The 24,137-nt window shown below is 39.6% G+C and overlaps 1 pseudogene; it reads right to left on the bottom strand.

Moving 5' to 3' along the window:
• Positions 1-9,027: 9,027 nt before the first annotated feature.
• On the bottom strand, positions 9,028-9,496 carry LOC112304900 (small ribosomal subunit protein uS13-like; annotated as a pseudogene).
• Positions 9,497-24,137: the final 14,641 nt, after the last annotated feature.

The raw sequence follows: 24,137 nt of genomic DNA, 5'->3' as shown, positions 1-24,137 counted from the left end.
GGAAATAAAGCCTCAAAACCTCTGACTGTATAAACCTGTGGGGCTTGCAAGGTGAGGGAAACTCCCAGCCTCACAGGACAGTTTGTTGGAGAGACTCACAGGGTCCTAGAATGTACACAAAACCACCCCCACCCCTGGAATCAGCACCAGAAGGGCCCAATTTGCTTTTGGGTAGCAGATGATGTGACTGAAGGCCTGCCAAGAGCTCAGCAAGAGGCATTGTTCCCTCTCACACCCCTCCCCAACATACAGCACTACAACACAGCCACCTGGGTTGCCCCACCCTGGCAGATACCTAAAGCTCCTCCCTTTACTACATAACAGGCATGCCAAGACAAAAATAACATGGCCCAAATGAAAGCACAGATCAAAGCTCCAGAAAAAATACAACTAAGCAATGAAGACATAGCCAACCTATCAGATGCAGAGTCCAAAACACTGGCAATCAGGATGCTCACAGAAATGTTTGAGTATGGTCACAAAACAGAGGAAGAAATGAACGCTATGAAAATGAAATACAGGAAAATGTACAGGGAACCAACAGTGAAGGGAAGGAAACTGGGACTCACAAGGAAACAAACTCACAACTATCAACAATGGAACCCCAAAAAACAAAAATGAACTAAGCAAACAACTAGAACAGGAACAGACTCACAGAAATAGAGATCACCTGGAGGGTTATCAGCAGGAAGGGGGAGGGAGAGAATGGGGGAAAGGCACAGGGAATAAGAAGCATAAATGGTAGGTACAAAATAGACAGGGGGAGATTAAGAATAGTATGGGAAGTGGAGAAGCCAAAGAACTTATATGTATGACCAGTAGACGTGAACTAAGGTGGGGAAGTGATGGTGGGAGGGGTGGTACATGGTGGGGGGGGAATAAAAGGGAGAGAAAATGGGACAAGTGTAATAGCACAATCTATAAAGTATATTTTAAAATATAAATAAATAAAAAGATGATATTTATTTATTTTTAGGAAGAGAGGAATGGGGAGAGGGAGAGAAATATCAATGTGTGGTTGCCTCTCATGTGCTTCCAATTGGGGACCTAGCCTGCAACCCAGGCATGTCTCCTGATTGGGAATCCAACTAACAACCTCATGATTCCCAGGCTGACACTCAATCCACTGGGCTACACAACCAGGGCTATATGTTTGTTGAAGTGCTCCAAGATTGTCCATATATATTTGGGGACTCCTATGTTGGGTGCATATGTTTATGTCTTCTTTTTTAAAAAAATATTTTATTTACTTTAGACAGAAGGGAAGGGAGGGAGAAAGAGAGGGAGAGAAACATCAGTGTATGGTTGCCTCTCACCCACCCACTACTGGGGTCCTGGCCTGAAATCCACGCATGTCCCCTGATCTGGGAATTGAAACTGTGATCCTTTGGTGTGTAGGCCAGCACTCAATCCACTAAGTCACAACAGCCTGGGCTGTTTATTTCTTTTTGATGTGTTCTTTCCTTGAGTATTATGAATTTCCTTCAGTGTGTCTTTTTATGGCCTTTGTTTTGAAGTCTATTTTGTCTGATATAAGTATTGGTACCCCAGATTTATTTTCCTGTCCATTTGCTTGTAATATTTTTTCCATCCGCTCACTTTCAGTCTGTGTAGGACTTTTGCTCTGAAGTGGGTCTCTTGTAGGCAGCATATGTGCAGATAATGTTTTCTTATCCATTCAGCTACCCTATGTTTATTGATTGGAATATTTAATACATTCACATTTAAGGTTATTATTGATATGTACTTATTCACTTCTCCCCCTTTGTCCCTGTGTTCCTCTCTCATTCTTTTCCTTCATCATCCTAAAGCAGTCCCTTTAGCATGTCTGGTAATACTGGTTTTGTGGAGGTGTATTCTTTTAGACTTCTTTTGTCTGGGAAACTCCTTATTTTACATTTCCTTTTAATTGAGACCCTTGATGGGCAGAGTAGTCTTGGTTGCAGACCTTTGATTTTCATTACTTGGAATGTTTCTTGCCATTCCCTTCTGGCTTGTAGTGTTTTGTTGAGAAATCAGCTGTTAGCTTTATTGGAGCTACTTTGTATGTTATTTCTTGTTTCTCCCTTGCTGCTTTTAAGACTCTCTGTCTTTAAAAATTGGCATTTTAATTGTGATGTGTCTTGGAGTACAGCTCTTTGGGTTCCTCTTGACTGGGACCCTCTGTGCTTCCTGAACCTGCATGGTTTTTCCCCTATCCATGTTAGGGAAGTTTTCTGTCATTATTTTTTCAAACAGGGTTTCTATCCCTTGCTCCTCTTCTTTTCCTTCTGGTATACCTATGATTAGAATGTTGTTGCATTTCATGTTGTCCTGCAGTTTCCTTAGTCTATCTTCATACTTTTTTGTCTTTTTGTGTGCAGGTGCTCTACCTGGGTATTTCTTTCTACCTTGTCTTTCAGCTCACTAATTCAGTCCTCTGTTTCATCCAGCCTGCTTGTAATTCCTTCTAGTATGTTTTTTTTTTAATTTCAGAAATTCTATTCTTCATTTATTCCTGGTTCTTGTTTATAGTTTATATTTCCTTTTTCATACTGTTGTATTTCCTACTCAGTTCCTTGTAGTTTTCTGTGAATTTCTTGAGCACCCATATAACCATTCTTTTTATTGTATAGCTGATAGTTTGCTTGCCTCCTTTTTTAGCTCTTTTAGTGAGGAGTCTTCCATTCCTTAAGTTGGATGTTCTTTCTCTGTCTCCCCACTTTAGGGAGGATTTTGTTTGTTTCTGCGATTTCTGCAATCCTCTGCTTTGCTAGCTGCCTTTGTATGTTGAACTTCTAGGGTAGGAGTTCTGTGGACTCAGTGGTATGGTCTCTTTGAAATCCTTGCCTGGATGCTCTAGGGTTGCCCTTTCTTGCATTTGAATGGACTCTCTTGTTGTTCTTGGGTTTTAATTGTTCATGGCTCCTTTTTTGGTGGGTTCTCTCCTCCAGTGGGTTTTCTGGCATCCACAACTCCCACCCTATCTTGTATGTGATCAGGGACTGTGTGAAGGCAAAATGGATTAAGACAGTGGGGGAATACTTTATGAGATTTAAAGTACCAAAAAGTAGAAAACAGATAAGAGATACTTGGGAGAGGTACAGCAATAACCATGATATTTCACGCCACTAGCCACTTTTTATAAAAGGTGAAAAAGAAATAAGACTCTTATTATAGGGGAAAAAGAATGAGCTGACTCCAGAAAGCAGAGCACTTATGCTAGGTTAGATGGTGAGATATAGTGAGACTAAGGGATAGAAACTTGGCATAGTGTGAGAGAGAGGAAGGATAACCACAATGGCGATAAATCTCAGGAAGACAGTGAAATTGACCAAGACTAGTAAAAGGTGCTGTGTGGGAACTGGAACAACAATAAAATGACAAGAAATATATGATCTGAGTAGAAATAATAAAAAGTAAAAGACAAGAGTATGTATTACTATAGGATTTTCTATGTACACTATCATGTCATCTGCAAACAATGACAGTTTTGTTTCCTCCTTTCCAATTTGGATGACTTTTATTTCCTTTTCTTGTCTGATTGCTGTGGCTAAAACTTCCAATACTATGTTGATTATATCCTAAGAATCCTGAAACACCAATCCAAAAGAATCTATGCACTCCAATGTTCACAGCAGCACAATTTACAATAGTCAAATGCTTGAAGCACCCTAGGTGTCCATCAGCAAATGAATGGATCAAAAAACTATGGTACATTTACACAATGGAATTCTATGCAGCAGAAAGAAAGAAGGAGCTCCCACCCTTTGCGACAGCATGGATGGAACTGGAAAGCATTATGCTAAGCAAAAGAAGCCAGATGGCAAAAGACAAATACCATATGATCTCACCTTTAACAGGAACCTAATCAACAAAACAAACAAACAAGCAAAATATAACCAAAGACACTGAAATTGAGAACAGGTTGACAGTGACCAGAGGGGAGAGGGGAGAGAATTTCAGGGGAAGAGGGTGAAGGGTTTGCAGGAACAATTATAAATGACACATGGACAATAGCTGGGGTGGGGGGAGGGCATGGAAACAGGAGGGAAGTGGGGGGGTTGGCTGGGGGGGTGGAAAAGGCAGAAAACTGTATTTAAACAACAATAAAAAAAGAAAGATAAAAAGAGTAGTGTGTTACTAGAATACAAATGAAGTGAAGGAAGAGAAATTAAAATGTAATATGAAGGGGACTAGAAAGAAAACCAGTGAAACAATGAGTCAAACAAACAAAACAAAGAAAACTAAATGGAAGGAAGAGAGAAAAAAATAATAATAACAAAAAATAAAAATAAAAAATAAAATGCAAGTTTGTAGGATAGCAAAGTGAATATTGTCTCAGTTGTTGCCCTTAACCTTCCGATCTCTCTCTGGATCTGTCTTTGGTCCTTTCACAGCTCTAGGTCTTATTGTCTTATACTTGGAAGGGGGAAAAAAAGCCCCTTGCTGATATTAATCCCACCAAAGGGGTTCTGCTGGTCTTCTTGGATGCTGCAGGCAGAGTGAGGCTGGTCTTTGTTTTTTGAGGGTTTTTTTTTTTTCCTTTTCTGTGGTTCTGCTTTGGGGGCTCAGCCTCAGCCCAAGTCCTCAGAGTGCTGTGCAGCACCCATGCCCATATGTGCCAGGCCCATGCCTTTAATCCACCTTGTTGTGTCACCCTTTGATTAGTCTGTGAGATGCACTGAGTGAGAGGATCTCCCTCTTCCCTCTTTGCTTGCCTGGGTGCTGTGTGTGCAAACTTTCTTCAGGGCAGTTTAGTGCCTCTACTAAATTATTCTCTCTGGGGATTGCTACCCCTCTGGGCCCATGATGCCCTACTTTGATCAGTCCATGAGGTGTCCTGATTTGAAGCAAATTGGGCCCCTCCTCCCTCTTTGCTGGCCCAGCTGCAGCATGCAAGAGTTCCGTGCCCAGAGGTTTAGAGCTTTTTTTTTTTTTTTTTTAATGAATTCCCCTTGGTTGTGGCTGACCATTCTTAAAATGCACCCAACTTTTCACACAGCCCAACTCTCTGACCAGTCCAGTGACTATCTTTGTCAGGGTCCAGGTTTCACCCAGTTCCCCAATTCCTCTGGTACAGCGCCATCTGGTGACCACAGTTCCAGCTGGAGAAGACTGCCTCTGTGTGTCTCCCAGCACGTCTTAATCCCCCCATTGACTTCAAGCATCCAGGTCTCTCCCAGTCCAGGACTGGCTTCCCTGCTCAAGTTGCAAAGTTAAAATCGCTGATCCAGCTCTCTTCCCAAACTCCTGTGGCATCTGTGGTCCTGATGCAGGTCCTAGGGACCTTCCTGTTGGACTATGCAACCTCCTTCCTGTCTGTTTTTAAATATCCCCTGCAATCTTTGGATTCCAAACTTCATATAAGCTGGGATTCTGTTGGCTGTTCAGTCTGTTCTTCAGAAGATTGGCTAGGTGTCCCAGTTGAGTGCACAAGCAAGTGGTTGCAGCTCCCACCTTTCTTGTTGACATCTTTCCAGATCGATTTTTTAAATGTTTTTTAAATTTATTTTTAGAGAGAGGGGAAAGGAGAAAGAAAGAGAAGGAGAGAACATCAATGTAAGAGAGAAACATTGATCAATTGCCTCTCATTCATCCCTACCACGGACCAAAACCTTAACCCAGGAATGCGCCCTGACCAGGAATTGGACCAGCAACCTTTCATTTTGCAGGACAATGCCCAACCAACTGGGGCACACTGGTCAGAGCATACAGCAGATCCACTTCAGTTTCTGAGAAAACTCCATACTGTTTTGCACAGTGGTTGCACCAATCTTCATCCCCATCAATATTGCATAACATTTCCCTTTTCTCTACATCCTTGCCAACACATCATTTGTGGTTTTATTAGTGATAGCCATTCTGACAGGTGTAAGGTGATTTTAATTTGTCTTTTGGTTTTAATCTCACTGTACTTTTAATTTGCATTTCCCTGATAATTAGTGACATTGAGCATCTTTTCATATGTCTATCGGCCATCTGTATGTCTTCTTTGGAGAAGTGTCAGTTCAGGTCCTCTGTTTATTTTTTAATTGGATTGTTTGTGGGTTTTTTGTGTTGAATTGTAAGTGTTCTTTATAAATTTTGGATATTGACCATTTATCAAATGTGTTATTGGAGAATATGCTCTCCCATTTAGTAGGCTCTCTCTAAGTTTTGTTGATGGTTTCCTTTGTTGTGTAAAAATGTTTTAGTTTGCTGTAGTCCTATTTGTTTCTTTTATCATTTGTTTCCCTTGCACAATGAAACATATGAGAAAAACTTGCTATGAGAAATGTTTAAGATTTTACTGCCTGTGTATTCTTCCAGAATTTTTATGGATTCAAGTATTACATTTAAGTCTTTAATTCATTTTTAGTTTACTCTTAAATATGGTATAAGAAGGTGGTCTAGTTTTATTTTTTTTGCAGGTATCTGTCCAGTTTCCCCAGCACCATTTATTGAATAGATCATTTTTACCTCTTTCTATGTTCTCGCTTCCCTTATCAAATATTAATTGACCATATAAGCATGGATTTCTGTCTGAGCTCTATATTCTGTTCCATTGATCTATATGTCTGTTTTCATACTAGTATCATGCTGTTTTGATTATTATGTCCTTGTAGAATAGTTTGATATCAGGTAGCATGTTACCTCCAACTTTGTTCTTCTTTCTCAACATTGTCGAGGTTATTCAGGGTTTTGTGGGGGGGGGGGGTCCATATAAATTTTGGGATTGTTTATTCTACTTCTACAAAATACACCATTGGTCTTTTGACAGGAATTGCATTGACAGTTGAGATTGCTTTGGGTAATATGGATATTTTAATGATGTTAATTCTTCCTATCCATGAGCATGTTATATGCTTCTACTTATTTCCATCTTCTATGATTTCTTTTTTCAGTGCCATATAATTTTCCAAGTACAGGCCTTTTATATCCTTTGTTAAATTTATTCCTAGGTATTTGTTTTAATTTTATTTATTTATTTTTAGAGAAAGGGGAAGGGAAGGAGAAAGAGAAGGAAACACCAATGTATGGTTGCCTCTCACACACCCCCTCCTGGGGACCTGGTCTGCAACCCAATCATATGTCCTAACTGGTAATCAAACCAGCAACTCTTTGGTTCGCAGGCCCATGGTCAATCCACTGGGCTACCCCAGCCAGGGAAGTTTCTAGGTGTTTTTTTAATGGAATTGAAAATTAGATTGTTTTTTAAATTTCCCTTTCTGATAGTTCAATATTGGTATGTAAAAATGCAACCAATTTTTGAATATTAATTTTGTATTCTTCTATTCTACTGAATTTATTTATTTGTTATAGTAGTTTTGTTGGAGTCTTTAAGGTTCTCTACATAGCATCATAATATCTGTAAATGATGACAGTTTTACAACTACAATGAAATATCAGAAACAAATTAGGGGGGAAAATTCCCATTTACTAGAGTAACAAGAAAAATAAAGTACCTTGGAGTAAACTTAACCAAGGAAGTAAAAATCCTGCACTTGGAAAATTACGGAACACTGAAGAAAGAAATTAAGGAAGATACAAATAAATGGAAGCATAAACTGTGCTCATGGAAATAACATCATTAAAATGTCCATACTACCCAAAGTAATCTATAGATTTAACTCAATCCCTATTAAAATACCAATGGCATATTTCACTGATCTAGAACAAATACTCCAAAAATTTATATGTAACCAAAAATAACCCTGAATAACCTCAGCAATCTTGAGAAAGAAGAACAAGGTAGGAAGGATCACAATACCAGGTATAAAACTAAATTATAAGAGCACTGTAATCAAAACAGTTTGATACTGGCATAAGAACAGACACATAGATCAATGAAACAGAGTAAAGAGTGCAAAAATAAACCCATGTCTCTATGGTCAATTAATATCTGACAAAGTGGAGATGGCAGGTATGTAGGTTGAAGCTGAGCCCACTTGCTCATGCACCCAACTGTGACACTTAGTAGATCTTCCAAAAAACAAAGTGAACAGCCAACAGAATATCAGCCAATATAAAGTTTGGAAGCTGAAATGTGCAGAGGATGCTTCAAAATGGGCGGTAAAGAAGTTTTATAGACAGATGGGAAGGCCCTCGCGCCTGCCATCCAATGTACCTGCCTTGGGTACATTGGAGGAGAGCCAGGTCTGAGATAACAGCCTAGCAGCTCCCTCCCCTTCCAGGGTGGGGTAGTCCCAGACCTGAGCCCTGAGAGATCAGCATGCATACAGTAGCTGGGGCTGGGGGAGTACCCAAATTGGTTCAGTAGTTCCCAACCAGCACAGTGCCAGAGAATTTTGGGGATCCTGGTGACACCTGCAGCTGGGAGAGGAGGGAGGCTATGACTGTCCACGACCCCGATAGACTCTGGACTTGACAGAGGGGTGGACTGTGTGGAAAGCAAGGCAATGACTCAGAGTGGCAGCAGTGCACAAACAGACTTTTTTCAAAAGGGGAACTGAGGTGCTCAGTGCAGGGACCTCCTACAAACAGCAGCCTGGCCAACAAAGTGGGAGGAGTGGAGGCATTATTTGCTCCCACTCAGTGCACCTCACAGACTGATCAAAGTGGTGCAAATTGAGGTGGCTTATCCATGCCAGCAGGATGCAAATATGCAGAGTGGAGGGTGGGGGCTGCACAGTGCTCTGAGGGCGTGGCTGGAAACTGGGCACCTAGCTCAGGTTGAGCCCCCAACCTTGCAGAACCACAGGAAAGGAAAAAACGGAGCTCAGTCCTCCTCTGCCTGCAGAAACCAGGAAGATCTGCAAAACTGGCTAGGCATGCTTCTTTTTTTTCTCTCTCTCAAAAATAAGACAGGAAGACCTGGAGCTGAGAAAAATCCACAGACAGATCCAGAAAGAGGTCAGAAGGTGAACATGAACAGCTGAGACAAATTTCACTTTGCTCTTCAGCAGAACTTGCATGTTTTTTAAATTTCTTTCTTCTTTCATTTATTTGTTTGTTTTTATTGTTCATTTTGGGTTTTTTCTCCCTGTCATATTGCATATTAATTTTTTTGCATGAACTATTTATTAGCAGACAAGGCCTAGAGATTTATTTCTTCTTGGACACACCTATAGTGCGACCCTGGAGGCCTGTGGTCTTGGTGTGCTGGCCTCGAACATGAAGACCCCAGAAGTGGCACAGTACTCTGAGGGCCTGAGTTTTCTTCAGCTGCTCTAGGTCTTCACAAAGCTTGTTGTCCAGACCATTGACCAGGACCTGGCTGTATTTTCCTTCCTTCACATCCTTCTGTCTGTTCAAGAACCAGTCTGGAATCTTGTACTGGTGTGGATTCTGCATAATGATAATCACCCATTCCACCTCATCCCCTGTGAGTTCTCCTGCCATCTTGGTGAGGTCAATGTCTGCTTTCCTCAATACCACATAATCATATCTTCACCTTGCACCCTTAATTGCAGGGATGGCAAAAGCTATTTTCCATCACCCATCGATATTGGTGTTGAGTACTCGCAAAATGTGCTGGAACTTCTCAGGAATCACTAGAGACATGGCTGCAGCAGCGTGAAGGCCTCCTGTGGAAGTGCATATTAATTTCTATTCTTTTACTTCACTCGTATTCCAAATAACTCATCTCTCTTTCGGTCTTTTATTTTTTATTCTTTTAATTCAGATTATATATTTCTTATCATACTATTGTTAATCCAAAACCCACACAGCACCCTTCCCTGGTCTTAATCCATTTCACTATCTTTCTGTGCTTTATTACTGTTGTGGTTAACTTTATTTTCTCTCACACTACACCAAGTTTCTGTCCCTTACTCTCACTACTTCTCTCTCCATCTAACCTTGCATAAGTGCTCTTCTTTCATAAGTAAACTCACATTCTTTTCCCCCTCTAATAAGAGTCTTATTTCCTTTCCACCTTTTATAAACAGTGGCTCATTGGGTGAAATATCATGGTTATTGCTGTACCTCTCCAGAGGATCTCCTGTTTTCTGTTTTCCACTTGTTGGTACTTTAAATCTCACAAAATACTCTCCCACTATCTTAATCCATTTTGCCTTCTGGTGACCCTGATCAGTTGAGTAAGGAACTTTGTTTCATTGTTTTCTCTCTGCCTTTTTTTTCCCCTTCTCCCAACCTGGGCTTTACTCCTTACACTTATTAAGTTGCTTACCCATCCTCTCAAAATCATTTTTCTTTACTGAAGACATCTCATATTCATTATTCACTTTTCTACAATATTCTTATTCCTGGTACACCTTTATTAAACTTCACTCAGCTGTCATTGTATCAACCTTCTTATTGATTTCCTGCAATTTTGATTGTATAAATCCAGTACCTTTTCAATTTTACTTCAAACCTTGTAGTATACTCTCCCCTTTCCTTTCTTCCTCCTTCTTCCCTCTCCTCCTCCTCCTCCTCCTCCTCTTCTTCTTCTTCTCTTCTTCTTCTTCTTCTTCTTCTTCTTCTTCTTCTTCTTCTTCTTCTTCTTCTTCTTCTTCTTCTTCTTCTTCTTCTTCTTCTTCTTCCTCTTCTCCTTCTTCTTCTTCATAAACAATACATTTATTTTTATAGCTTCTGGAGAGTTTTCATAGTATTTTTCTTTTTTTAAATTGTTGTTCAAAAACAATTGTCTCCATTTTCCTTAAACCAATCCCTCTGCCCCACCCCTCACAGCCCCCCAATATCCATCCTATCTCCTTTTGCTTTGTCCATGTGTCCTTTATACACATTCCTTGTCAACCCTTCCCCTATTTTCCCCCATTATCCCTCTCTCCCTTCCCCTCTGGTTACTGCCAGTTTGTTCTTTATTTAAATGTCTCTGGTTATATTTTCCTTGCTTGTTTGTTTTGTTTACCCCAATGTTCCCATCCCCCTTTTGTGTTTTACTTACATTTTTAATTTTATTCTCTCCCTTGGTTTGCCTCAGTCCTATCCTAACACTTATCAGTTGTCATCCCTCTTACCAAACCATTACATTTCCCCTCTTTTAGTCATCTTCTATTCCCTTTGAAATACCTTAAATATCTGCATTCTCTCTTCACCTTTATGAATCTTAGTTCAATTGTGGTTGAGATTGCTGATATGGTGGGGGGATGTTCTTTATCCTGCTGTAGGTTTGGTGGTTAGTAATACTGTTTTGTTAGTGAAAAAGTGTAAAATAGCATACAAGACAAGGTGGGAATTGTGACTACCAGTAAGCCAGCTGGGGAGAACCCACCAACAAAGGAGCCACCAACAGATAAGCCCAAGTAAAACAAGAGAGCCCACACAAACAGAAGAAAGAGCAAGCCTAGAGCATCCAGACAAGGATATCAAAGACCATGCCACTGAGTTACACAGAATTCCTTACATAGAAGTTTACCCCTCAAAAACACCTGGCAAAGCAGAGCATTCGGAATTACAGAAACAAACAAAAAGAGTCACCTAAAATGGGGAGACAAAGAAAGAACACCCGATAAAATGAATGAAAGAATCCTCTGTAAAAGAGCTAAATAAAATGGAGGCAAGCAAATTATCAGACATGGAATTCAAAAAAACGGATATAAGAGCATTCAAGTAGCTCACTGACAACTATAAGGAACTGAGTGGGAACTGCAACAGCATGAAAATGGAAATAGAAACTGTAAACAAAAACCATGAATTAATGAAGAACATAATATCAAAAATATAAAAATACACTAGGAGAAATTACAAGCAGGCTGGATAAAGCAGAGGACTGAATTAGTCAGATGGAAGACAAGGTAAAAAGAAATACCCAGGTAGAGCAGTGGCACAAGAAAAAGACTAAAAAAATATGAAGATAGCTTAGGGAACTCCAAAACAACATGAAATGCAACAACATTCGATCATAGAAATAACAGAAGGAGAAGAAAAGGAGCAAGGGATAGAAACCCTGTTTGAAAAGTAATGACAGAAAACTTCCCTAACATGGTGAGGGGAAAAAACACACAAGTTCAGGAAGCACAAAGGGTCCCAGTCAAGAGGAACCCCAAGAGACCTACTCCAAGACATCATAATTAAAATGGAAAAATTCTAAGACAAAGAGAGAATCTTAAAGGCAGTATGGGAGAAAGGGGAAGTAGCATACAAGCCAAGGGAGGTGAAATAAAGCTAGTGGCTGACTTCTCAACAGAAAACTACAAGCCAGAAGGGAATGGCAAGAAATATTCCAAGTAATGAAAACCAGAGGCCTGCAATCAAGACTACTCTACTCAGCAAGTCTCTCAATTCAAATGGAATGAGAAATAAGGAGTTTCCCAGACAAAAGAAGGCTAAAAGAATTCACCCCGCCAAACCAGTATTACCGACATGCTAAAGGGACTGCTTTAGGAAGAAGAAGGAAAAGAGAGGGAGAGAGGGGAACACAGGTACAAAAGGGGAAAAGTGGCAGTGAATAAGTACGTATCAATAATAACCTTAAATGTAAATGGATTAAATGCTCCAATCAAAAGACACAGGGTAGCTGAATGGATAAGAAAACATGACCTGCACATATGCTGCCTACAAGAGACCCACCTCAGAACAAAAACTACACAGACTGAATGTGAATGGATGGAGAAAAATATTACAAGCAAACAGACAGGAAATAAAAAGCCAAGGTAGCAATACTTATATCAGACAAAATAAACTTCAAAAGAAGGCCATAAAAAGACACGCAGAAGGACACTACATAATACTCAGGAGAAGAATCCAACAAGAAGACATAAACATTGTAAACGTATATGCACACAATATAGGAAACCCCAAATATATAAGAAAAATCTTGGAGGACTTCAAAGAAGATATAGACAGCAATGCACTTATACTAGCAGATTTTAACCTCTCTGTGAACAATGGATAGATCTTCCAAACAAAATCTCAGCAAGGATATTGCGGCACTGAAAAACAAACTAGATTAAATGGAATTAAATGATACAAAAGGAAGCAAAATACACATTCTTTTCAAATGCACATGCAACATTTTCAAATATAGAACACATAAAAAGACACAAAACAAGCCTCAGTAAATTCAAGAAATTTGAAATCATATCAAGCATTGTCATGGACAAGGGCTTGAAACTACAACTGACCTCAAGAAAAAAACCTCAAAAACATTCCAATTCATGGAGATTGAATACAATGCTATTACCAATGAATAGGTTAAAATTATATCAAGGGAGAAATCAAAACTTACCTAGAAACAAATATAAATGAACACACAATAGTCCAAAATCGATGGTACACAGCACAGACAATCCTGAGAGGGAAGTTCATAGTGATACAGGCCTACCTAAAAAAGATATAAACAAATAAAGTAAACAACCTAACTCTACTTCTACAAGAACTAGAGAAACAACAACAAACAAAGCACAGAGTGACCAGAAGGAAGGAAATAACCGAAATCAGAGCAGAATTAAATGACTAAAAGATCAATCCAAAGGATCAATAAGTCCAGGAGCTGGTTCCTTAAAAGATAAACAAAATCTACAAGCCTTTAAGCACACTCATCAAGAAAAAAACAGAAGTGACAAAATAAGCAAAATAAGAGTGAAAGAGGAGAGCTTATAACTCTTACTACAGAAATAAAGAGGATTGTAAGAAATTACTATGAACAACTATATGTCAAGAAATTTGAGAACATAGGTGAAATGGACAAATTTCTAGAAAAATATAATCTTCCAAAACTGAATCAAGAAGAAGCAGAAAGCCTGAACAAACTGATAACAGATAATGAAATGGAAAGTATAATCAGAAAACTCCCAGCACACAAAAAGCCCTGGATGATTTCACAGGAAATTTTACAAAACATTTAAGGAAGAGTAAACCCCTATCCTTCACAGACTATCCAAAAAATCCAAGAGGAGGAAAGATTTCCAAACTCTTTTTATAAGGCTAGCATAATCCTAATCCCCAAACCATATAAATACACAACAAAGAAAGAAAACTACAGGCCAATATTGCTGATGAATATAGATGCTAAATCCTCAATGAAATATTGGCAAACCAAATCCAGCAATACATTAAAAATACCAGACACCATGATCAAGTGGGTTTCACCCCAGGGATGCAAGGAAGGTACAATATTCTCAAATCAATAATTATAATAAATCACATAAACAAAAGGAAAGATGAAAATCACATGATCATATCAACAGATGTGGGAAAATGCATTTGATTAGGTACAGCACCCATTTATAATCAAAACACTCAGCAAAGTGGGAGTAGAGGGAGCATACCTTGACATAAAAAGGCCATATATGAGAAACCTACAGCCAATATCATAGTCAATGGACAAAAACTTAGAGCTGTCACAATAAGATCAGGAACAAGGCAAGCATGTCCACTTTCACCAATTCTATTTAACATAGTACTAGAAGTTCTAGCGACAGCAATCATACAAGAAAAAGAAATAAAAGGCATCCAAATTGGAAAGGAGGAAGCAAAACTGTCATTTTTTGCACCTGACATGTTAGTGTACATGGACAACAACCCTATAGGCTCCACCAAAAAACTACTGATGTAATAAGTGAATTTAGCAAAACAGTGGGATACAAAGTCAATATTCAGATATCAAGGGCATTTTTGTACACCACCAACAAAATATCAGAAACGGAAATCAGGAAAAAAATCCCATTTACTATAGCAACAAGGAAAATAAAGTACCTAGGAAGGAACCTAACCAAGGAGCTAAAAGACCTATACTGAGAAAACTATACACAACACTGAAGAAAGAAATTAAGGAAGGCACAAATAAATGGAAGAATATACCATGTTTATGGATTGGAAAAATTATCATCTTCAAATGTCCATATTACCCAAAGCAATTGATATTCAACTCAATTCCTATTGAAATACCAATAACATATTTCACAGATACAAAACAAACATTTCAAAAATTTATATAGAACCATAAATGACCCTGAATGCCACAGCAATTTTGAGAAAGAAGAGCGAAGTAGGAGAGATCACAATACCTGATATCAAACTGCATTACAAGGCCACTGTAATCAAAACAGTCTGGTACTGGCATAAGAACAGACACATAGATCAATAGAACAGAATAGAGAGCCTAGAAATAAACTTATGTCTACATGGTCAATTAATATTCAACAAAGGGGGCAGGAACATAAAATGGAGTAAACATAGCCTCTTCAAAAATTGGTGTTGGGAGATCTGGACAGCTCCATGCAAAAAAATGAAACCCAAGCACCAACTTACACCATACACAAAAATAAATTCAAGGAGGAAAAAGACTTAAATATATGTCATGATGCCATGAAAGTCATAGAGAACATAAGTAGGAAAATTTCAGATATTCCACACAGCAGAGTGTTCACCGATATGTCCCCTAGAGCAAGGGGCATAAAGGAAAGAATAAACTAATGGGGTGCCATCAAATTAAAAATCTTCCGCATAGCTAAAGAAAACATCAGCAAAATGAAAAGCAAACCAAACATATGGGAAAATACATTTTGAAATGATACCTCGGTCTCGGGTTTGGTCTCCAAGATATATAAAGAACTCACCTGAGACCACTCCAGGAAGACAAACAACCCAATTTAAAAAATGGGCAAAGGATTTAAACAGGTACTTTTCCAAGGAGGACATACAGAGGGCCCAGAGACAAATGAAAAGATGGCTCAGCATCACTAGCCATCAGAGAGATGAAAATTAAAACCACAATCAGATACCACTTCACACCAATCAGAATGTCCATCATAAGCAAATGAATAAACAAGAAGTACTGGAAAGGTTGTAGAGAAAAGGGAACCCTAGTACACTGTTGGTGGGATTGCAGACTGGTGCAGCCACTGTGGAAAATAGTATGGAATTTCCTCAGAAAGCTGAAATGCAACTGCTTCTGACTCAGAAATTCCATTGCTGGGATTATACCTGAAGAGTCCTGAAACACCAATTCATAAGAACCAATGCACCCCAATGTTCACAGCAGCACAATTTACAATAGCCAAGTGCTGGAAGCAACCTAAATGTCCACCAGTAAATGAGTGGATGAAAAAACCTGTGGTACATTTATTTACACAATGGAATACTACACAGCAGAAAGAAAGAAGGAGCTCCTACCCTTCTTTCTTTCCACCCAACTGCATGGATGGAACTGGAGAGCATTATGCTACATGAAATAAGCCAGGCAGTGAATGACAAATACCATATGATCTCAGTTACAAGTGGAACATAATCAACAAAACAAACAAGCAAGCAAAATATAACCAGAAATACTGAATTAAAGAGCAAACTGACAGTGACCAGAGGGGAGGAGGGAGAGGGGTAATGGGGGAAAATAGGGGAAGATCCATTAAGGAACTTGCATAAAGGACATATGGACAGCCCCGGCTGTGTAGCTCAGTTGATTGAGCATGGGCCTGCGAACTAAAGTGTTGGTGGTTTGATTCCCAATCAGGGCACATGCCTGGGTTGCTGGCCACGTCCCTGGTAGGGGACAGTCAAGAGGCAACCACACATTGATGTTTCTCTCCCTCTCTTTCTCCTTCCTTTCCCCTCTCTCTAAAATAAATAAATAAAATCTTAAAAAAAAAAAAGAAAAGGACGCATGGACAAAGACAAAGGGGGTAGGTTTGAGGGTGGGGAGTGTGTATAAGTGGAGCAGGGGGCTGAGGTGGGAGGAAAATGGATACAACTGTACTTGAACAGAAAATTTTTTTTAATTGCACACTTAATAAAACCAGTACAGGTCTCAACAAATACTAAGTAATGAATTTCATGCAAACCATGTTTTCTTTTCTTTTCTTTTTTTTTTTTTGGAATCATAGTTTTATTTATTTATTTTTAAATTGTATTGTTATTCAATTACAGTTGTTTGCATTTTCTCCTCCTCTCTCCTCCCCACCCCAGCTGAACCCACCTCTCCCCCCTGCCTCCACCCTCCCCCTTGATTTTGTCCATGTGTCCTTTATAGTAGTTCCTATAAACCCCTCTCCCCACTACCCCCTCCCCACTCCCCTCTGGCTATTGTTAGATTGTTCTTAACTTCAATGTCTCCAGTTATATTTTGTTTGCTTTTTTCTTTTGTTGATTATGGAACTGGAGAGCATTATGCTAAGTGAAATAAGCCAGGAAGTGAGGGACAAATACCATATGATCTCACCTTTAACTGGAACATAAGCAAACCATGTTTTCTATAGACACTACAATAAAATTAGAACCTATCAAATACATATATATATATATCCAGAAGGTATCCTGCCATGTCACATGAAAAATAGAGACATTTATTGAAGACACAAGCTATAGGAAACATTGTACATAGGACAATGATGCCTCAGTCCCCTTAAAAGTTGGTGCCTTGGGACCTCACAGAGTTCTCCCATTAGCCATCAGCTGCCCTGTTATATTCTCCTGAATCTCACTGATGGTCTGAAATCTCTTCCCTTTCAAAGGTGATTTTAGTTTTGGGAAAAGCCATAAGTCACAGGGTGCCAAATCTGGGCTGTTGAGAGGGGGGTGTTGCTGAGCAACCTGGGTCATTTGATGTTTTGCAAAAAAACTCTGCATGAGATGTAATGCATAAGCACATGTATTGTTGTGATGAAGCTGCCAATCACCTGTTGCCCATGCTGGGGTCTTCTGAATCACCTAAATAGTTTCTGCAGAGGAATGTTCATGCTTAATGCAAAATTTGATGTAGATTCATTGCTGTACCCATTCAGTCCTTTAAATGTGACAGCCACACAGTACACATTGTCACTCAACAGCATCTACTGCCCCCACTGACTAGTACAATGAAGCTGTCAATGTTCATGCATGAGGAATTCCAGTCCACTGTCCTTGACTGCCAGGCTACATTGATGTCACTCAACCCATTCTCGTTATATTAACAATGACTAGACATTTTATGGACAAACCTCATATATATATTCATTCTCTGGTGGTATAGTTTAAATAGTTTTCATCATCAAATATGTACCATTTTGCACTGTTTTTTCTTTTTAATCCACCATACATTTTTTCTATATTGTTACAAAATCTTTAATATGTTTAGATACTAGTCCACTGAATTGAGGTGAAGTTCTATTTTTGAGATCTGTAACTGTTTAGTCCTCATCTCTTTCTCTAAGTCTTTATTCCAAAATAAATTATTTGCCTACTCTAAGAAAGTACAGAGCTCTCATCTGCAGTTTCCTCACAATAGTAATTAGTCCCAAGAGTCAATGTTCATTCCTTTTTCTGATTTCTATGAGAATAGCCACAGAAGCTATAGAAGTGGCCTAGAGGGCAACATTATTTAGCTGCAGAAGAAAATTTTATTTTAGCCCAGAGAGAGTGCAATATCCAAATACGGTTGTGGATACTTTGAGAACAAGGTAATGTTGTTCCTCAATTTATTTTTGCATGAGCCACTTTAATTTAAGCACAATTGCATTCATTAATGTACTGTAGAATTAAACACCATCTATAACCTGAGAGAGGACTTCTCAAAGATGGATTATTTGTAGTAGAATACAAAGTGTCAATAAAACAGGGAGCCTGGTACCAGATGAAGGTGATGATGATAATCATTGTAGTAATGAGAAGAATAGTAAGGATGAGGATGGAAGCAAAAGAGGAGGACAGAGCAATTATAGAGGAGTGGAAAAAGGACTGGAGATTCAGGATAAGGAGGAGAAGAAAGTTTCTTAATTCCAGTAGTACTTACAACTTGGACTCCGAATTTCCTATGAAATGGTAAAAATGTCCCAGCTTTTTTTAAATGGTAAAGATCCTGGAATCCTTTTGGCATTTTCTTGGGAAAACTTCTTCCTTGAAAGAAGAAGGGATGGAGAGGGGAAAGGGAAGTAGCAAAAAATCCTGAACTTGCAAATCCTCCCTTCAAGATGAGGGTGAGAAAGAGAGTTGAACTTGGAGCTAGAATACCTGGAGTCCATATGATCTGGGGTAAGTTACTCCAGCTATTTGAGTCTCCATTTCTTTGTGGATAAAATTGGGGGACATTGCTCATGATCATATCATCCTTGCCTAAGCTTACAATAGTACAGACAAAATGAGATAAAAATTTCTTATAAACTGTAAAGTATGGTTTTATAAACTGGAAAAAAAGTGTGATTGTGGCTTACTTCATAGATAGAGAGAGCTACAGCTCAACATTTGCTGTATATTTTTATTTCCCAAAGTCCAAAGGAAGCAAATTGATGGTAGATGATGAAGGCAGAAATTAATGAAAATAATTAACACGTATTTGCCGGTACTGTAGACATTAACTCTTTGTGAAGAACCTGAATAAATATAGGGCAGTTGTGGGTTTTGACTGTATGTTCTGACAGTATTAGTCTTATGAAAAAAAAATATTTGAATCTGTCCCAACAGTATGCTGCTGGACTCTCAGAAGTTCAGAGAGTATCTGCCACACACACTAGTGAGGAGATTTTGAGGATAAGCCTGAAGTGGCAATGATAGTTCTCAGGATTGTTTTATGATCTAGCAAGTCAAGGTCCTCATCAAACTTCCTGTTGGAAAAAACCATGCCCCCCACACCTCCCTACACTCCTGAAATATTAGTATAACTTTATAGAAATGTCCTACCAGTGATGTGTGTCTCTCTGGCTGCCACTTAGGTTCAGAGCAGTAGGCTTTATTTCTGCCTTTGCTTTCCTAAAATCTAGAAATTCAACTTGTTACCTGGTACTTCAAGCATTTAATTATTTCTTTTTTCCAAGCCAATTAAACAAACTTTATTCTTAATTTCAGCATTATACACACATTAAATAGCTAATACATTGAGTGAGCTTTTTCACATTATAAAACATCAGAACAATATGGGACACTGAAATAAACAGTTATAAGACAACATCTTTCATTCTGAAGAAATTATATCAAACTGTGAAACAAGAATACATTGAAAATCAAAGTGTTAAAGTATGATTAATTGCTGAACCTTTCCTGAAAACTGGGCCAGGCTTTTCTCTCTGGAAGGAGGTGGGAAACAGTGTATAGCGTCAAAAATATGAGAGGAGGCAGAGAGCAATGGACCAGTATATGTACTGCTCATTTAGACATAAATTCAAGGTGGGTAAAAGACTTAAATATAAGTCATGATACCATAAAAGACCTAGAGGAAAATATTGGCAAGGAAGATCTCAGACATGCCACGCAGCAACATCCTCATACAGATGTCCCCCAAAGCAAGGGACATAAAGGAAAGAATAAACAAATGGGACTTCATCAAAATAAAAAGTTTCTGCATGGCTAAAGAAAACAGCACTAAAATGAAAAGAGAACCAACAATATGGGAAAACATATTTGCCAATGATACCTCAGACAAGGGCCTGATCTCCAAAATATATAAAGAACTGCACTCCAGGAAGACAAACAACCCAATTAAAAAATGGGCAAAGGACTTGAACAGACACTTCTCCAAAGAGGACATACAGAGGGCCCAGAAGCATATGAAAAGATGCTCAGCATCACTATCCATCAGAGAGATGCAAATTAAAACCACAATGAGGTACCACCTCACACCGGTCAGAGTGGCCAACATAAACAAATCCAGAAACAAATGTTGGAGAGGATGCGGAGAAAAGGGAACCCTCATACATTGTTGGTGGGAATGCAGACTGGTGAGGCCACTGTGGAAAACAGTATGGAATTTCCTCAGAAAACTACAAATGCCCTTTGACGCAGAAACTCCGCTGCTGGAATTATACCCTCAGAACCCTGAAACACCAATCCAAAAGAAACTATGCACCCCAATGTTCATAGAAGCACAATTTACAATAGTCAAGTGCTGGAAGCAACCTAAGTGCCCATCAGCAAATGAGTGGATCAAAGAACTATGGTACATTTACACAATGGAATTCTATGCAGCAGAGAGAAAGAAGGAGCTCCTATCCTTCCCAACAGCATGGATGGAAGTGGAGAGCATTATGCTAAGTGAAATAAGCCAGGTGGTGAGGGACAAATACCATATCATCTCACCTTTAACTGGAACATAATCAACAGAAGAAAAAAGCAAACAAAATACAACCAGAGACATTGAAATTAAGAACAATGTAACAATAGCCAGAGGGGAGTGGGGAGGGGATAGTGGGGCGAGGGGTTTACAGGAACTTGTATAAAGCACACAAGGACAAAATCAAGGGGGAGGGTAGAGTTCGGGGAGGGAGGTGGGATTGGCTGGGGTGGGGTGGAGGGATGGGGAGAAAATGCACACAATTGTAACTGAATACAAATTTTTTTTAAATTAAAAAAAAATAAAAACATTAGGAGAGAGAACCAAGATGGAGGCGTAGGTAGACACACTGCGCCTCCTCGCACAACCAGAACTGACAGAAAATTGAACAGCAAGGAAGTCCGACACCAAGGACATAAAAAATAAACATTCATCCGGACCCGTAAGAGGGGTGAAGAGGACTCGTGTTGCCGTGGTGGGACCGAGACTGGCGGAGTGTGGGATAAATGGGGCAGGCGGTCTGACCACTAGCAGACCCTCTGGCCCTACATTCGTGCACAGATAAACTGAGAGGGCCGGACTCAGAGTGGCAGAGAATGGGGCAGGCAGTGCAGCAGGTAGCACCCCGCAGCCCCACACTCTCACATTGATAAACTGGGATGAATGGTGGGGAGCGAAGCAGACCGCACAACCCAGGGCTCCAGCGCAGGGAAACAAAGCCTCAAACCTGTGATTGAAAACACCTGTGGGGGTTGGGGCGGCAGCAGGAGAAACTCCCAGCCTCACAGGAGAGGTCTTGGAGAGACCCACAGGGTCCTAGAGTGTGCACAAGCCCACCCACTCAGGAACCAGTACCAGAGGGGCCCAATTCGATTGTGGGTAGCATAGGGAGTGACTGAAATCCGGTAGAGAATGCAGCAGGCGCCATTGCTCCCTCTCAGCCTGTCCCCCACGTACAGCATCACAGTGCAGCAGCCAGCGTTACCCTGCCCTGGTGATCACCTAAAGCTCCTCCCCTTTACTTAACAGAGGCACCAAGACAAAAAAAAAAAAAAAAAGGCCCAAATGACAGAACACTTCAAAGCTCCACAAATAATTCAACTAAGTAGCGAACAGATAGCCAACCTATCAGATGCACAGTTCAAAACACTGGTAATCAGGAAGCTCACAGAATTGGTTGAATTTGGTCGAAAACTAGATGAAAAAATGAAGGCTATGCTAAGAGAGACAAAGGAAAATGTACAGGGAACCAATCGTGATGCGAAGGAAACTGAGACTCAAATCAATGGTGTGGACCAGAAGGAAGAAAGAAACATCCAACCAGAAAAGAATGAAGAAACAAGAATTCAGAAAAATGAGGAGAGGCTTAGGAACCTCCAGGACATCTTTAAACATTCCAACATCCGAATTCTAGGGGTGCCAGAAGGAGAAGGGGAAGAACAAAATATTGAAAACTTATTTGAACAAATAATGAAGGAGAACTTCCCTCATCTGGCAAAGGAAACAGACTTCCAGGAAGTCCAGGAAGCTCAGAGAGTCCCAAAGAAGCTGGACTCAAGGAGGAACACACCAAGGCACATCATAATTACATTACCTAAGATTACACAGAAGGAGAGAATCTTAGAAGCAGCAAGAGAAAGGAACACAGTTACGTACAAAGGACTTCCTATAAGACTGTCAGCTGATTTCTCAAAAGAGACCTTGCAGGCAAGAAGGAGCTGGAAAGAAGTATTCCAAATCATGAAAGGCAAGGACCTACATCCAAGATTGCTCTATCCAGCAAAGCTATCATTTAGAATGGAAGGGCAGATAAAGTGCTTCTCAGATAAGGTCAAGTTCAAGGAGTTCATCATCACCAAGCCCTTATTATATGAAATGTTAAAGGGAGTTACCTAAGAAAAAGAAGATAAAAAATGTGAACAGTAAAAATGACAGCAAACTCACAGTTATTAACAACCACACCTAAAACAAAAACAAAAGCAAACTAAGCCAACAACTAGAACAGGAACAGAACCACAGAAATGGATATCACATGGAGGGTTATCAACAGGGGAGTGGGAGGGGGAGAGAGGGGGGAAAGGTACAGAGAATAAGTAGTATAGATGATAGGTGGAAAATAGACAGGGGGAAGATAAGAACAGTGTAGGAAATGTAGAAGCCAAAGAACTTATAAGTATGACCCATGGACATGAACTATAGGGGGGGAATGTGGGAGGGAGGGGATTGGCAGGATGGAGTGCAGTGAGGGGAGGAAATGGGACAACTGTAATAGCATAATCAATAAATATATTTAAAAATAATTTAAAATTTTAAAAAATAATGGGGGAGGAAACAATAAACATTTAGACCATTTCAGATTCACAGATACAAGTGAGTTTAAGAGTAAATGTCTGCCTGCCTTTTCTTATTTTAATTACACAATCCATAGACTGACATTGTAGGGCTCGCTCAAAACACAAATATCATATGATATCACCTGTAAGTGGAATCTGATGAAAAAAACAAAGAAACAAGCAAAATAGAACCAGACATGGAAATAAAGAACAAACTGACATTTAGGTATTTCACTTTAAGATACCCTTCTGCCCAGACACCACTTCTTTTTGCCAGTGCGCAGACAAAAACAAGGTGAACAATCCTCCAAGGGCAACACTCTAAGAGATTCTCCAACCAATGTTTCTCCTCCTCCCCACAAACCAATGGCATTTTCACGTCCTGCTTGATGTGTTTATAATTTGGGCCTCTGCTGCTTTAATAGCAGCTACCTGACAGCTGGGTGGTCTAACCAGGTGTTCTATCCACCACAGAATTCAATCCTAGCCAAGAAGATGGAGAATTCAATTGGGTGGAGAATTCACCTACAACTTCAGTCTACCTATAAAACATAGTCCTGTGTTTTCCTTTGCTCAGACAGAAGAAAAGAAGGAACAAAAGTTAGTGGTAGTTGATACGTGCACTCTACCCCAAGAAACACCAGTGCCAGCAAAGTAGAAGCCAGACTTCTCCCTTGTTGTTCTGGAAAACCATTCACTTCTAATTTGGAAATAAATGCAACAGTTTGTGCAACCCAGAAACACATATTTTTATTAATGAGATTGACCGTGCACCTCGAGAGATCTGGCTTACAGAAGCAGACTGTTCTCCAAAGCTATTCATGTCTAATTATAGAGGAAATTAAATTCACTTGTATGGTTGAAGCATATTTTTATGTCATAAGGAATAAGAAAAGATCCAAGCAGAACATTTGCTCTAAACAAAATTACTTTATCTAATGAGTCTTATTATGAATTTT

Source organism: Desmodus rotundus, chromosome 1 (genome assembly GCF_022682495.2).
Source record: "Desmodus rotundus isolate HL8 chromosome 1, HLdesRot8A.1, whole genome shotgun sequence".
NCBI lineage: Eukaryota > Metazoa > Chordata > Mammalia > Chiroptera > Phyllostomidae > Desmodus > Desmodus rotundus.
This window is presented reverse-complemented; position numbering and strand designations above follow the sequence as displayed.